This window comes from Apaloderma vittatum, unplaced genomic scaffold (genome assembly GCF_000703405.1).
Source record: "Apaloderma vittatum isolate BGI_N311 unplaced genomic scaffold, ASM70340v1 scaffold5996, whole genome shotgun sequence".
Lineage (NCBI taxonomy): Eukaryota > Metazoa > Chordata > Aves > Trogoniformes > Trogonidae > Apaloderma > Apaloderma vittatum.
The window spans coordinates 588-14,236 of NW_009719870.1; positions in this window are offsets into that span (position 1 = coordinate 588).

Here is a 13,649-nt window from a genome sequence, read left to right on the forward strand (position 1 = left end):
AAACAGTCCTCATGCAATCTATTCTCCAGTGCCTTGACCAGCTTCGTTGCCCTCCTCTGCACCCGCTCCAGCACCTCGACATCTCTCTTGTACTGAGGTGCCCAGAACTGGACGCAGTACTCGAGTTGAGGTCTCACCAGTGCTGTGTACAGGGGGACAATGACCTCCCTACTCCTGCTGGTCACACTATTTCTAATACAGGCCAGGATGCCGTTGGCCTTCTTTGCCGCCTGGGCACACTGCTGGCTCATCGCTTGTCTATCAGAACCCCCAGATCCCTCCTCAAGACAGCTCTCAAGCCACACGTCCCCAAGCCTGTAGCATTGCATGGGGTTGTTGCAGCCCAAGTGCCGGACCCGGCACTTGGCCTTGTTGAAACTCATCCCATTAACACTGGCCCAGCGATCCAGTCTATCCAAGTCTCTCTGGAGAGCCTCCCTATTCTCATGCAGATCGACACACCCGCCTAACTTGGTGTCATCTGCGAATTTACTGATGATAGACTCTATGTCCTCATCAAGATCATCAATAAAGATGTTAAATAGAAACGGCCCCAACACTGAGCCCTGAGGAACGCCACTTGTGACCGGCTGCCAGCTGGATTTAATACCATTGGCCACTACTCTCTGTGAGACGCTATGAACATCAGTTGAGCTGAGGGAAACGTTGTGTATTTAAGAGAATTGGTAGGTGAAGCTGAAGTCCCCAGGAAAATACGTGGTTACGGAGATAAGGATAATCGCTTCCAGAGAGTGGAAGAAATCATTGTGATGGTAATATTCTACTGCTGGCTAGACAAAGCAAAATTAGAATCGCTAATAATGAAGAATAGTGTTCAATACGTGCTTGCCATTCATATTCGGAAGGAAGCAAGTTGATATGTTTAATCTCAAAGCCCCAGTAAATTGTGTGCAATAAAAAGAAATGGGCAGAAAAGCTATCTGCTGCTCATTTTTTTTTAAAATCAGGAAATTTGGGGAAAATCCATAGAACCAGAGGAATGCTTATGTTGTGCCAATATTCAGAGAGAGAATTCCAGTCAGAGGGCTAGAAAAAATTAATTAATTTTCTAAAACGCCAAAGACAGCTACATAATTAACCCCAGTAAACATGATAATAGAAAATAATTGTGCTCAGAAAGGTTTGGGTTTGTTCATGGCAAAATTTAGAGGTTTTGTCAGAAAAGATCAGTGTGGGTAAAATGTAGATTTTTTTAATGCTTGTTTTTACAAGGAACTACAAGAATGGTTGAGTTAAATGGTCTGGGTTAGATTGTGTAGGATGGCAAAAAAAATGGTGTAGCCTTATACACACTCCACTGCTGTTATTGAAACAAAGTGTAAATATTTGTGTTAGAGAGAACAACACAGGAATTCCTTTTATAATATTAGTTCTGAACCTGCGAGATGACTTTATTCATCCACTTTAATAGGCTTATTTACCAGTGTAAAATTATTCAATATTTAAATATATAAATATATAAATATTCCATTTGGAATTCTGCCAGGCAATTAATTTGCTTATTCCTTTCCTTTTTTATATTAGGTACGTCTGGGTTTTTTTTTAAAAAAAAAGTAATACAAATGTCCTGTATTTTGAATGTGGCAAGCTGGTAACAGATGACAGAAGAGTTCTTTGACACGCACAAAAAATGTGATTGAACAGAACTGTTTGAGCTATGTTTGGTGTGATGCATACGCATTTTTCAAACTCGCATCCTGACTGGGATGCTGGCCATGTTTTAAAAGTGTGTTGGCAGATGGAGACTGGAAAAGTAATACAAATGTCCTGTATTTTGAATGTGGCAAGCTGGTAACAGATGACAGAAGAGTTCTTTGACACGCACAAAAAATGTGATTGAACAGAACTGTTTGAGCTATGTTTGGTGTGATGCATACGCATTTTTCAAACTCGCATCCTGACTGGGATGCTGGCCATGTTTTAAAAGTGTGTTGGCAGATGGAGACTGGGGCTGAGCGAACACTTTTCCTCGAAGGGTTGATCCCTCCTGCAGGTGGGGATGAAGAGCTATTTTAGCTCCAGAAAAACTATTGGGACTTGACAAAGTTTCTGCAATGCTTTTATTTAACTATAAAAGTTATGTGTATCATTGCTAAAAGTTAAGGACACAGTGGACCTGATGTATTTTCAGTGTGTGGTAGAATTGGAGAAGAAAACAAGAAGAAATAAATGACTGGGTGAATAAGTGGAAACAGAACAAGAGAGACGCTTGGTAGATATGGCTCAGTAATATTTGTGCAAGTTAATAAAAGAGCTGCAGGAGAGAAATTTATCACATTATTAAAGAACTAATGGAGCTGCTCAGAACTGTGGAATGACAGTATATTTATAGGTCTGTTCTGGAGTCTACTGAAATCAATGGTATATGTCCATTACCCTCTTATATATAGCATTTTCAAAGGCATGTATTAGGATTATATGTGTATTTTATTCCCATCTTGCACATGGGGAAACAGAAGCCCAGGAAAGTAATGTCACATGCCACTTACCTAAGTCTCCTTTTTTCCTTTTCCCCAAATTATAGCTGCCTTTGAGCCATGGCAAGAAGGACTTTTTTGTTTTGTTGGTATATTTTTCTGGAGAGGGATAGTCCTGAGTTATCTGGAGGTTGAGCTGTTTCCTGAAACTATGAATTCCATTCAGTAGTCTGCTTTGGTGCTTGCTCTACATTTTTATCGTCCAGTCTGGGAGACGTTTCTGTCAGAGGAGAAGTAGCCAGCTGAAGTGGCTGACTTCAGCCATACTAACACTTCTCATAGGTAGCTTCAAAGGTAAGCCAGCGTTTTGTCACCAAGGTGACAGTTTCAGTCAAACTCCACAGAGGTAATTAAGTTTGTACAATTGCCATGAAGACTCAGTAGAGCACAAGCAATTTGTGCCTCGTAGAGTGAGCTAATACAACACTCTACCAGAAAACACTTTAGTAAGTGGCCTATCCACTTTAAAATGAAGCAGTGGTTTTAGTGAAAAATGTTGTCTTTTACAAAGCCAATAGATAACAGAGGGAGAAACAGAGGGAGATAGGCTTTCAGGCACTCTAGCTTTTCTTGAAGTCTGACTCAGATGCAGTAAAGGACAAGTCCAAGCTGGGAACAAGTTATTGTAATTTTAACCTGATTATATTAATCAACAAATCTGAGAGAAAATGATACATTATAATTCATAGAATCGTTAACGTTAGAAAGGACTTCTAAGATCATCAAATGCAACCTTCAACCCAGCACCACCATGACCGCTAAATAACCTGATTTAAAGAAACAGCGTAGGTTTCTGATAAATTAGACAGATGTTGCTTGTGTGGGATTAATCTCGTCCTGTAAGCACCAGTTAGAGTGTCACAACACTGAAAACCTCTGTCAAATGTTTTCTTTTGGCTGAAGAATTGTTTGGGTGTTAATATGTCAGGGATGGATGAAATGGTTAGAAAACATATAGTGTATTATCTGTGATGGGAGCAAGCCCAGACTATTAGTTAGTGAGAATTCAGTTGGAGCAGAGCCTGGAGTCATATAGGTGAGGAAAAAAGGGGAATTTTCAGAACTGCGATAATGTTTCTGGTCCAACTGAAGCAACTTCTCTTTCCAAAGTTGTTCAGCTCATGCATTCTACTGTCCCTAACATGCACAGACCTGCTAAGGCTCTACGTCGAAAGTTTCACATGGATAAAGATAAGGCTTCCTTTGTAGTCTGAGAAGACGTTAACCCACTTGTGTGTAACAGCTTCTCTTCTGAATGAAGCTTCAGCAGACTCTCAAGATATGTTTAACCACGTCAGGGCAATGTATCTGCGTGTCTGCCTACTGTTGGTATATACCTCTTCGAGCAGTCTATTGTATGTTCAGTTTATTTAGCCAAGACAAAATTTTATGTATTAAACTTTTCAGGCTAAATAAGTACATATACATAGTAACAGGATCTTCCAGAAAGCTATAGATTCTCAAAGGATAGGACTTTCTATGGATTCCTCTTTGGATTGTAAAAAATCATCCTTAAGAAATACCAGCCCACTGCATTTGTGTGCTACTGTTACCAGGACGCTCTCAGGCAGAAATAGAAGGCTTCATAGAGATGTTGCAGCTCTTTTATTAGATCAGAGAGCATTTTCTCTGTCTTTTAGTATAAAGCAAAAATTGCAGTAGCTCTTGATTTGAAAGTCCCGGAAGCAGGGGACGGTGTTGCATTAAAATGCGTATCTGCTGCAGTGCTTACTCTCTAGGGATTGATGGAAAGCAACAGGACAGCTCTGCAGGGAAAAGTTCTCCCCCTCTTATATGTGACGCAAGACTTCAGAGAACAAGAAGACACAGGTCTTTCACATGTCAGTTTATTTCTGTTTAGGTAAATGCACTGATTTCTCCTAATGATTTCTGCACATTTATTACATTTTTGCCTAGCTTCTGCACACAGAGATTGCTTAAGATGCTGCATGACAGCATGGTATCAGTACGCTCAACTCCAACTTGCCTCCCATAGTCTTGAGAATAACTTAAGAACAGTTTGATTTAATAAGCAGTGTATTGTGTGCTTTTTACTGTGTACTTTCAGTTTTACAACTTTAGGAGTCCCATTTTAAAATTTTCTTCCGAATATGAAGTGCTAGAATTTTTTTTTAATTAAAACTTAATTTCTTGCATAATCACATGAATGATGGAGCTTGAGGCCTAAGTAGTTTCAGCATTTCAACCCTTGGAATAAAATATGAGTACTGGTGCTAGAGTGTGTAAAAATGCATTATGCAGGGAGGTAAAGCTACTCTTGGATCAAAAGTGTGAGGAAGTTTGAATACAGTGAGCATTACTACTGAAACTATTTTCTGAGCTTTGCTTTATTAATAGACCAGTTGAGGTCTGGGGCTTAGGCTTCAAGAAGTAAAGCAACATTTAACGTACCATTTTCCGTTCTAGGTGCTGGTGATCCAGATTCTAATATTTAATTTAACAAGGTTAGCCTGATGGGAAAAACATGTTGTTCCATTTGCAAGAAGCTTTTCCTGTTGATTTTGAAGGAAATGGCACATCAAGCTGATAACTATGGTTTCATTTTGTTTCTAGGTATTTCCCTGTATTTCTAAAGCAAGATCTTGATGCAGTAAGATAAGCATGAATTGCTCAGCATTGACTAATACTTGAAGCGTTCAGTTAGAGCTCTGCTTGCTATTTATACTTTGCCAAACTGACATTCCTGTTTCTCAGTTCACCTGGCTTCTGCAAAGTGCCACTGACAACAGCGTCACCTTTTCTTAGCTGAGTTGCAGTTCTGTACTCAGGGCTAGATGCAGGCACTGTGAGGAAGGGGGATTGCCTTTGGCTGCACCTCCGTCATCCAGCTGGATGTGCATTCTACACTGTGTAGCGCTGAGAGGAGTAGTGGGCTCAACGCTCCTTTGACTGCGGACTTTGTTACAGAGCCTCTGAATTCTGTGCATGTCCAGCTGTGGAGTCTGGGCCTTCCAGAGAGAAACTGTTTTATGTCAGGTAATCCTTGCACTTACAACAAATGTCTCTTGGTGTTCTCACACATTTCCTAGTGGCTTCTATAACTGCACAAAATCCAACAGTGTGGTGGAGAAGCATCTGTCCCTCAACAGAGGAGACAGTGATATTCCTTGCTATGCTGTGCTGGGTACCTACAAATGTAATTCCTTTTTCTATGTGCCTGAAAGGCAGCTTCTCTATCTACAGGATTTGTTGTAGGTGAGTTTTCTGAAGGATTCTGTGTAGCCATCACCTTGGATTAGTTTATCATCCAGATCCTTTTATAACTCCAGTACTCCAGAAAACCCTAAACAAGTAAATGCAGCTCTAAGCTGCTTAATACAATTAAATATAATGAAGAATAATAGCTGTCATAAGGGAGGCAGTTCAGAGTCATAACATGGATGGTGTAAGCTGTAGCTGGTTGGGTTGGTGACTGATACGGTATTTCATGTTATTTTTATCTTATCAGTTAAAAGCATATACTACTGTTCTTAAAGAGCAGTGAATCTATTTAATGATACCTTTAGTAACCTCCACTTTCCTTTGAAAGCAGTATTTGGGAAGCAGAAATGTCTCTGCTACTAATGGTTGTCTGCCAACTAGCTTTCATCTTTCGCCTTTCTAATTCGGCAAGTCATTTACCAATGTGAAGTATTTGCTCTTAGAACATGCAGTTTTTAGCTCCTGGCAGTCAAGATGAGAGAAATCAATGTAAATTGCTGGGGTGAGTGACCAGGAGGTGACAGTCAAAGGCTTTGGGTGTTGGGTGCTGTAGCCTGACATGCAAGATGAAGTACGCATGAATGGGAAACTGCATAGAGCCTGTGAAGGAGTACAGGACCTCAGAAAGGAATATAAAAAAAGAGCAAATAAAGCAGATCCTCTGAGGTAGAAAGCAATTATTTATTGAGACTTATGTAAGAAGCTTCTGTGAATACTGGACAGGGCTTTGAGTGTGCAGAAACCAGTGAAAGAACCTGGGTTGACCTCAATACTGGGAGATCATTGTCTTCAAAAACAGTTTCCTGTGAACCTTTTAAGATAAAGACTAAGGAAGCTAAGTATTCCTTAATAGTAGTTTTCTTAAGCAAAACATCTGTTTTAGGAAGGAGAGCCTTGAAATGACTCCAGGAATTTGCTCACACTGGAGTCCCTGATCCCTGAAGGAGAGATTCTTTATTTTGACTTTGATTTGGTACTACCAGATCTAAGCACTCCAAGTCAGGTGAGTGTTTATGAGGTCCCTGAAGGAAATGTTATATAGTGCACATCTTGGAATAAAATCAGGGACGCTGGCATTACTGCTGGTTAGTTGAAAGGATGCATGGAAAGGACTTTGAGCAGATTCTCTGCATCCCGAGATACTTTTCTATTATAAGAATATAGATTTGGTTGCTACAAGACTTCCGGTGAAATCTTGGGAGTGCATGTGGATTTGACTTAGAGATGCACATCTGTCATAGATAATTGCTTCATGTAAGTTTGAATAATGTCTTTGAGCTTGGACTTTGAATCCCTTTGAGTTTGTGAGATTGATGCTGGTGATGTGACTCTGTTTCCCCACAGCTGCTCCTCTAGAAAATTTAGCACTGCATTTCAGAACTTCTTCTGGTGTTGTTTCACCTTTCAGAGCTTTACACAGGTTTATTCTCCACTCTCCTTTTTTTTTTTTTTTTTTTTGACATAACTATCTGTGTGGGAAACAAGAGATTTGCATGAAGATTTTTATAGGAACGGTCTTAACATTTGTATTCCATCAAATACACTTTAAAAAATATTTTGGGTTGGTATGGTCTTTAATTTCTTTTCAGAAGCTGACACTTTCTCGTCTCCTGAAAATGGAAGATGGATGTGTTTCCTTGCAGTACAAGAAAAATTCCATTGTGAAGCTCCTTTTCTAACCCATGGTCATGTAAGACTATTTTGAATGCATCAGATTTTCCAGATCTTTTTTCTTCTGGTTTTAAGTGCCAAAGTCTGTAAGCAAAATTGTCATGTTAAAATTTCACAGTCATATGAGATTGGTACTTGCATAATGTTAGAGTGGAATGCAGAGCCAGGCATTCAAGTGCATTTGAAATGTTGAGATGAGAGAAACCATCTTGAAACAGGCTGTTTTTATCCTGAACCAGATTTCTTGGTTTATTTCCAGTAGTGAACATAACTGCAAAATGGGACCCAGGTGAAAAATTTGGGGCCAAGTAGGACATGACCTGTTCTGCTTTGCTCCATGTGGTGTTAGAGCCAGCCTAAGGCAAACTGTCTGCCAGGAGCACGAGGGTCTTGCCTGCCATGTGTGAAAGCAAGACACAGAGCTCATTGGAGCAGGAAATTACCAACTAACAATTTGTCTTATGCACATGAAATTCTCAATTGCAGTATTTCCAAGGTTGAAGTTTATTTTGTGCCGTAAGATCGTGTTCTGGTACTCAGGCGACTGTGTTTCGTAGACACCTTCAAAAGAGCTCTTCTAGACTTCTATTTCTCTAAGCAGACAATTTCCATCAAACTCTAAATCTTGTTTACACAAATTCTTCCACGGACGATGGAACAGCAAGCTATACAGTCAGTTCTGAGGAATCAAAAGTAAGGTCAGTCAATAAACGATCCCCAAATCAGTGCTGTTTTTGAACGTGTTCATTTTCTTAGATAAAAGGACATGCTTGGTGCATGATACCTTTGCCTTTTTTTTAGTTTTCAAAATAATTATGAAAGGAAGAGAATATTCATAGATATAGAAAACAAGACCTGTGTGTAGGTAAAGACAATTTATTTTGGCTTGATTGTCTGACTTCAAAAGTGTGTTTGAATCTTGTTCCCTGTCTGTTTGTGAAACTCTGGTATGTATTTCTAGGACCTCTGCAGAGAGGAATACAGTGCCTTTTTGATATGCGCATTGCGTTTTAATCTTCAAACTCTTAGTTGTGTTATTTTTTTGACTATGGAAAGAGAGCTGTGTAAGTGTTCTTATAGGTGGATTGAGGAAGAGTTCCTTCTTGATTTTATTCTTAATTCTGCCACTGACTTGCTCTATAGCCATAAATGAATCACTCGTATCTTCTGTGATTACGTCACTTCTCTCTCTCAGCCTCTACTTTGCTAAAAAGGGTAGCCAGGTTTATGAAACCTTGGGCAGTAGCTCTGCTGGGTTTGTTGGGTCCATCCCCACCTGGGTTTGAGATGTATGCCATTGCATAAGACTTGGTGCAGGCACAGAATTAGGGTTAGGAATTTAAGAAAGAGAAATCCTAGATATGGAGTGAGAGAGAAGCACTCAGAAAAAGATTTTTCAAAGTAATTGTAAGGCTGTTGGCAGGGTTCCCTCAACGTTGTGTAACCTGGAAATATGGCTGAGATCCTCACTTAGAGCCCTGTCTAGGTTTAGAGTCAAGATTAGGGCTCTGAGAATGAGAAATTCAAGCCGTATAGTAAGAGTGTAGTTCAAAGGGGAGGGAGTTCAAAGTAAAACAAGAGCTTTTACCAGGGCTCTCCCCTGCGTGGTCCTTTGCCTGGGGGACTGGGGTGCCATGCTAAGTGCCAGTCTAGGGGTAGGTGAGGGCTAGACCTCAGTGGCTCTTAGACTGGGACAGTGAGGGCCTTTTCAGCCAGAGCTTTATGCCCCTCTGGCTCCTTCTCAGTTGTGTTTCCTGTGCTGAGTGTGGATGGTGCAGGTACCAGCACCAAACCTGGCACCACAGGACATTGGAAGTGTAACCAGAACCAGAGATGTACTGTGCCTGCACAGGAGCCCTCAATGCCTGGAGAGGACTCCCCCCAAGCTAAAAGGATTAGGGCTGGCACTGCGAGAGCAAAAAAGAACATGCCATGACTATTTCCCTAGCACAGCCAGGGTTAACACAATACAACCTCAACACCCACTCATTTTTCTTGGGACAGAGCTACTTTCCTACATAAACAGAGATTGAGTTCATTGCATCCTTATTAAGGACCCTGCTATCAAATTGTGTTTAGAATTGCACAGAGGTCCAGGGAGAGGGCAGAGTTCCAGTTTCACTAAAGAACTTTGTTTTCAAGCCTGTAACTTTTTCTTTTAAAAAAACAAACCTCTATTTCCCAGAAATGTGTTCTGCTTTCCAGCTTTCAGTATTCATATCTCATGTATCTAGCATGCCGAGAGATTCCAGCTCCATGCTTCTTTCCTCTCTGTCCTTGATACTTTAACCTCTAGACGTTCACATTGCTTAACCACAATCCTCAAGCTTGGTTTTGCGATTCCTTGCTTCATTGCTAGCCATTTTGCATTAAAACAATGCAAACAGTGCTGCTCTCAGAGTATTTGAATTTGCCATTCTTGTTGCTTCTAGGAAAAGGAAGTGACTAAACACCAAGGAACACAGAAGAGGTGACTCTGACATCAGATTGCATGACTGTTGCTGTGTATTGATAGAGAGTGCTGAGCTGCTGGAATGCTGGTTCTTCAGCATATGTGATGCTGGGGTCGTAGGCATTTCTTCTTGATAGGGAGTTCCTGGCAGTGTCTTGAAAAGCCAACCCTTTAACAAGAATTCTTTTGCTTTGTCTACATTCTGGCTAGAGCAGAGTTGAGACAGCCCTGGAGAAGATCACAAGTTCAATAGTTATCTTTTAAATACTTCCATTTCTGTTAAATTATTTTACTATTATTGTCACTTTATGGCTGATCAGAGATGCCAAATGACAACTCCAAGGAAAAGCAAGACTTCTGTTCTTTTAGAAGGACAATATTTGCAGGATGAGAATACATGCTGCACTGTTGTAAATGAATAGACATCTCCTCAGAGCAAGAAGTCTGAGGGGTAATTCCAATTTTTGGGCTTGTTATTGAGGATACTACTGTGGCAGGAGTTTTAAAAATGTAGATACCTGTCCTCTGCAGCAAGTAGTCACTATTAATCCTCACTTTGCTGAACTCAAAAGCAAGTTTCATCTTTAATTTCATGCGGAAGCTGACTATTACAGATAGTAGCTCTTAACTATAGTCTGACCTAAATATTACTCTCTGTCATGTTCTCTGTTAGAAATTATTTCCAGTCCATCATGTATTCTTAGTGAGTTAGCTTCTGTTGTAATTGTCAGTTCAGCAGTTAACACCTTTAATCTCAGTTAACTTTAGGTGTCGACATATATATAATTGCGATAAGAATTTGCCTTTGAGTCTCTAGTTGGTCACTGGAAATGAAGTTTATCATTTTTAAGCTGTGATTTGAGATGATTCTGTGTTTATATTGAACTCTTCTCATGTGGCATATTTGCATTTATTGGGCCTTCCCGTTTAACTGGCCAACAACATTGATGTTAGGTGCAGGGTTATGGTTGAATGGATAAAGCCTGTGTGTTTGGTTAAGAGTAATTACTCAAATCTCCTTTTTTTCTTTCTTGTTATAAATCCCTTTTTAGTTCATATTCCAGGACTCCTGCCAGGCTGTGACTGTACTTTAACTCCTGTTTCAGAAAAGCCCCTAAAAGTTGGCTCAGTTGCCTAAACGGTCCTTCACAGCAGCTCTTTCAGTCTCAGAGGGTTTCTTTCTCTCTGATTGTTCATTTAGAGTAACATTCCCAAAGTCTTTATTCAACGTCCTTGCATGAGCTCCTCCTGGGACTTCAGGGATCAAGATGCTTCAGACAGGAGGGTCTTAAAGGGGGAACGATTAGCAGTGGGTTTCAGCAGAAGTATTAGTGCTGCATGCTTTGCGAATGTTGCTTTCCCAGTAACCTTATTGCCCTGGACTCACAGGAGATGCAGCGGTATCTGACAGGCCTGACAGCACAGCCTCCTCTCAGATGGTGAATAGATAGTTTTTCTTTTTCGTCAAATACAGCTACTTTGACAAGTCCTGTTTTTCTAAAGTAGAGACTAACCACAGTTAGTCCACGGCTGGAGCGGACTAGAGTGAAGAGCCTGAAAGGATGCAGCAGATCTTCTCTGTAAATTCAGGCATACTCAGGAGTGTTGACAGGCACTGGAATGTGACTGTTGGTGCTGGCAAACTTGCCGGCACATTTCTAATAGTGAGTTTGGCCTGTTCCAGCCAGATGCTTCCTCAAACAACTCCTGGGTGTGGTTGGCAGTGAAGGAAGCCAAGGGACTGTTCTCAAAAGGCAGATTGCTGCAGCCATCCAGTTTTAGGACTGGCCCATTTACTCGCCTGGACATGGCTGCTCTGTACCAGCTGACCTCCACGTGCGCAGTTAATTCATAGTGCAGGTGTTGTTACAGAGCCCAGGATGAACCAAATCTCAGGTCATGTTCAAGCAGCGCTTGATGCTAATGGAATGGTAGTCATTGGGTCCTTTCTGTGAGTCACTCTCACTCTTTTCCTCTCTCCAGATCCAGAAGGTGGTCTTCTAATAGAACCTAGAGGAATCACGAGATTGCCTTTGAGGCTTGCAAAAGGAGGCATTTGAAAGACAAAGGTACTTAACATCAAGGACTATTGCACAGAAAGGACACTGAGTGGAGGCAAATGAGACGAATATTCCTCAAATTAAACAGTAAATATGAGCATGAAACCTGAACAGGGCTGCACTAAAGTCTTTACAGTTGAATGTGGAACTATTTAATTTTTTTTTCTCTCTTTCTAAGCAACGTCTGTAGAACAGAGGTTTTCTGACTATAAGCACTTTTGCTTTTACTGAGTTTATTTTTTTGAAGTGGCTGTTTGTTTGGCCTTGAATAAACAAGCCTCCAAAAAATTGTTGGGCAATCTTGGCCAATAATATGTGTGTGATGTTTGTGTTTATGTGTGTGTCCAGCCCTGTTCAGTCTGGCTGATTTCAGGGTCAGGCACGGAAACATAAAACATGTACAGCCTGCAGAGAGTCTGAGAGAGTCTGGGCTTGGCAGGCTGCAGGAGTCCAGCACAGATCTTCTCTTGACTCTGCAGCACACGTCAGACCTTGAGGAGAAAGCAGAAGAGGGAAGTCTGACTTGGCTCTGAGACTGATAAGTGGCACCTTTTTAGCACTTGATATGAAAACTGAGACTGACATCCAGGAACTGAGTATCACTTGTCTCTTCTTAGTCACCCCAGGCTGGGGAGAGTGGGAAGAGATGAAGGAAGAAAAGTACTGGTTGCCTTTTAGTGGGAGCAAAAGGCCTGCTGAGGGATGAATCCAGAAGTGTTTCTTTTGAACTTTGGGATACCTCCTGGTGATGGCTAACTGGCTTCGACGGACTGTTTCCTCATTCTGGGAGGTGGTAGATGCTGGGCAGAGCTGCTGAAGGAGAAGAAATGCTTCTGTAGCTGAGGCATGACCAGGCTCTGCCATGTCAGGAGGGAGTGACCAGGGAGAGAGCGGTCACAGGAAAGCAGAGAGTTGAAGTTTTAATAAGAAGGCACTGCCTGTGCTTTTGGGCAACCCAGAGCATCTTCGTACCTGATTATGGCTTTCACATGGTTTGGGGACTGAATGTTCTATGGCTATGCAGCACTAAGGGGGCTGTACCAGGAATTGCCAGCTGGGAGGGATGTGGATACGTGACGTGGGTCGCAGGAAAGCAAGCAGCATGCAGGAGGGTAGATGCTGTCTATGTGATGGCAACACCTGCAGTCACCTGATGGGATCTGTGGATCTCAACCCCATATAATTCATCCTAGGGTTTGAAGTGACAGCGGGTTTGGTCACTACTGGTGTATGGCATCCAAAGCAGTCTGCCTGAACTAAGTATTAAAAGTGGAAGTATTGCGAAAGCTGTTGATGCAGACAGGGAAGGCCAGAAAGGAAGCCAAGATGCAGTCAGCCCCATAGTTGTGGCACCTGGAGTCGAGTTTTGGGTTCTTGATTTCCAAAGAGGATGCTGTGTGAGACTGAAGGACCAAATCTTTTTTGTTCAGCACTACTCTGGCTGCTACTATGAAGCTCTGGAGATGCACACTGAGGTCTCTTTTTATACTCCAAAAGCTTTCAAATTAATTAAATTTTCATTAAAATAGGACACCCTGACCAATCACTGCTGGAAGTCCTTTAATCTGTAGCAGACAAACCCCAGATGTTTCTCTGTGTGTTGTTTACTTTATGTCTCTGTTACACTGATCCTGGTGCCCCATGTTGAAACTGGTCTGTTTCTCATTGTTAAACGCTGCTGCTTCTATCTGACCTTTGACATGGAGGCCAGTAGCTCTGCTTTTTATGCAGAAAAAAAAAGAACAT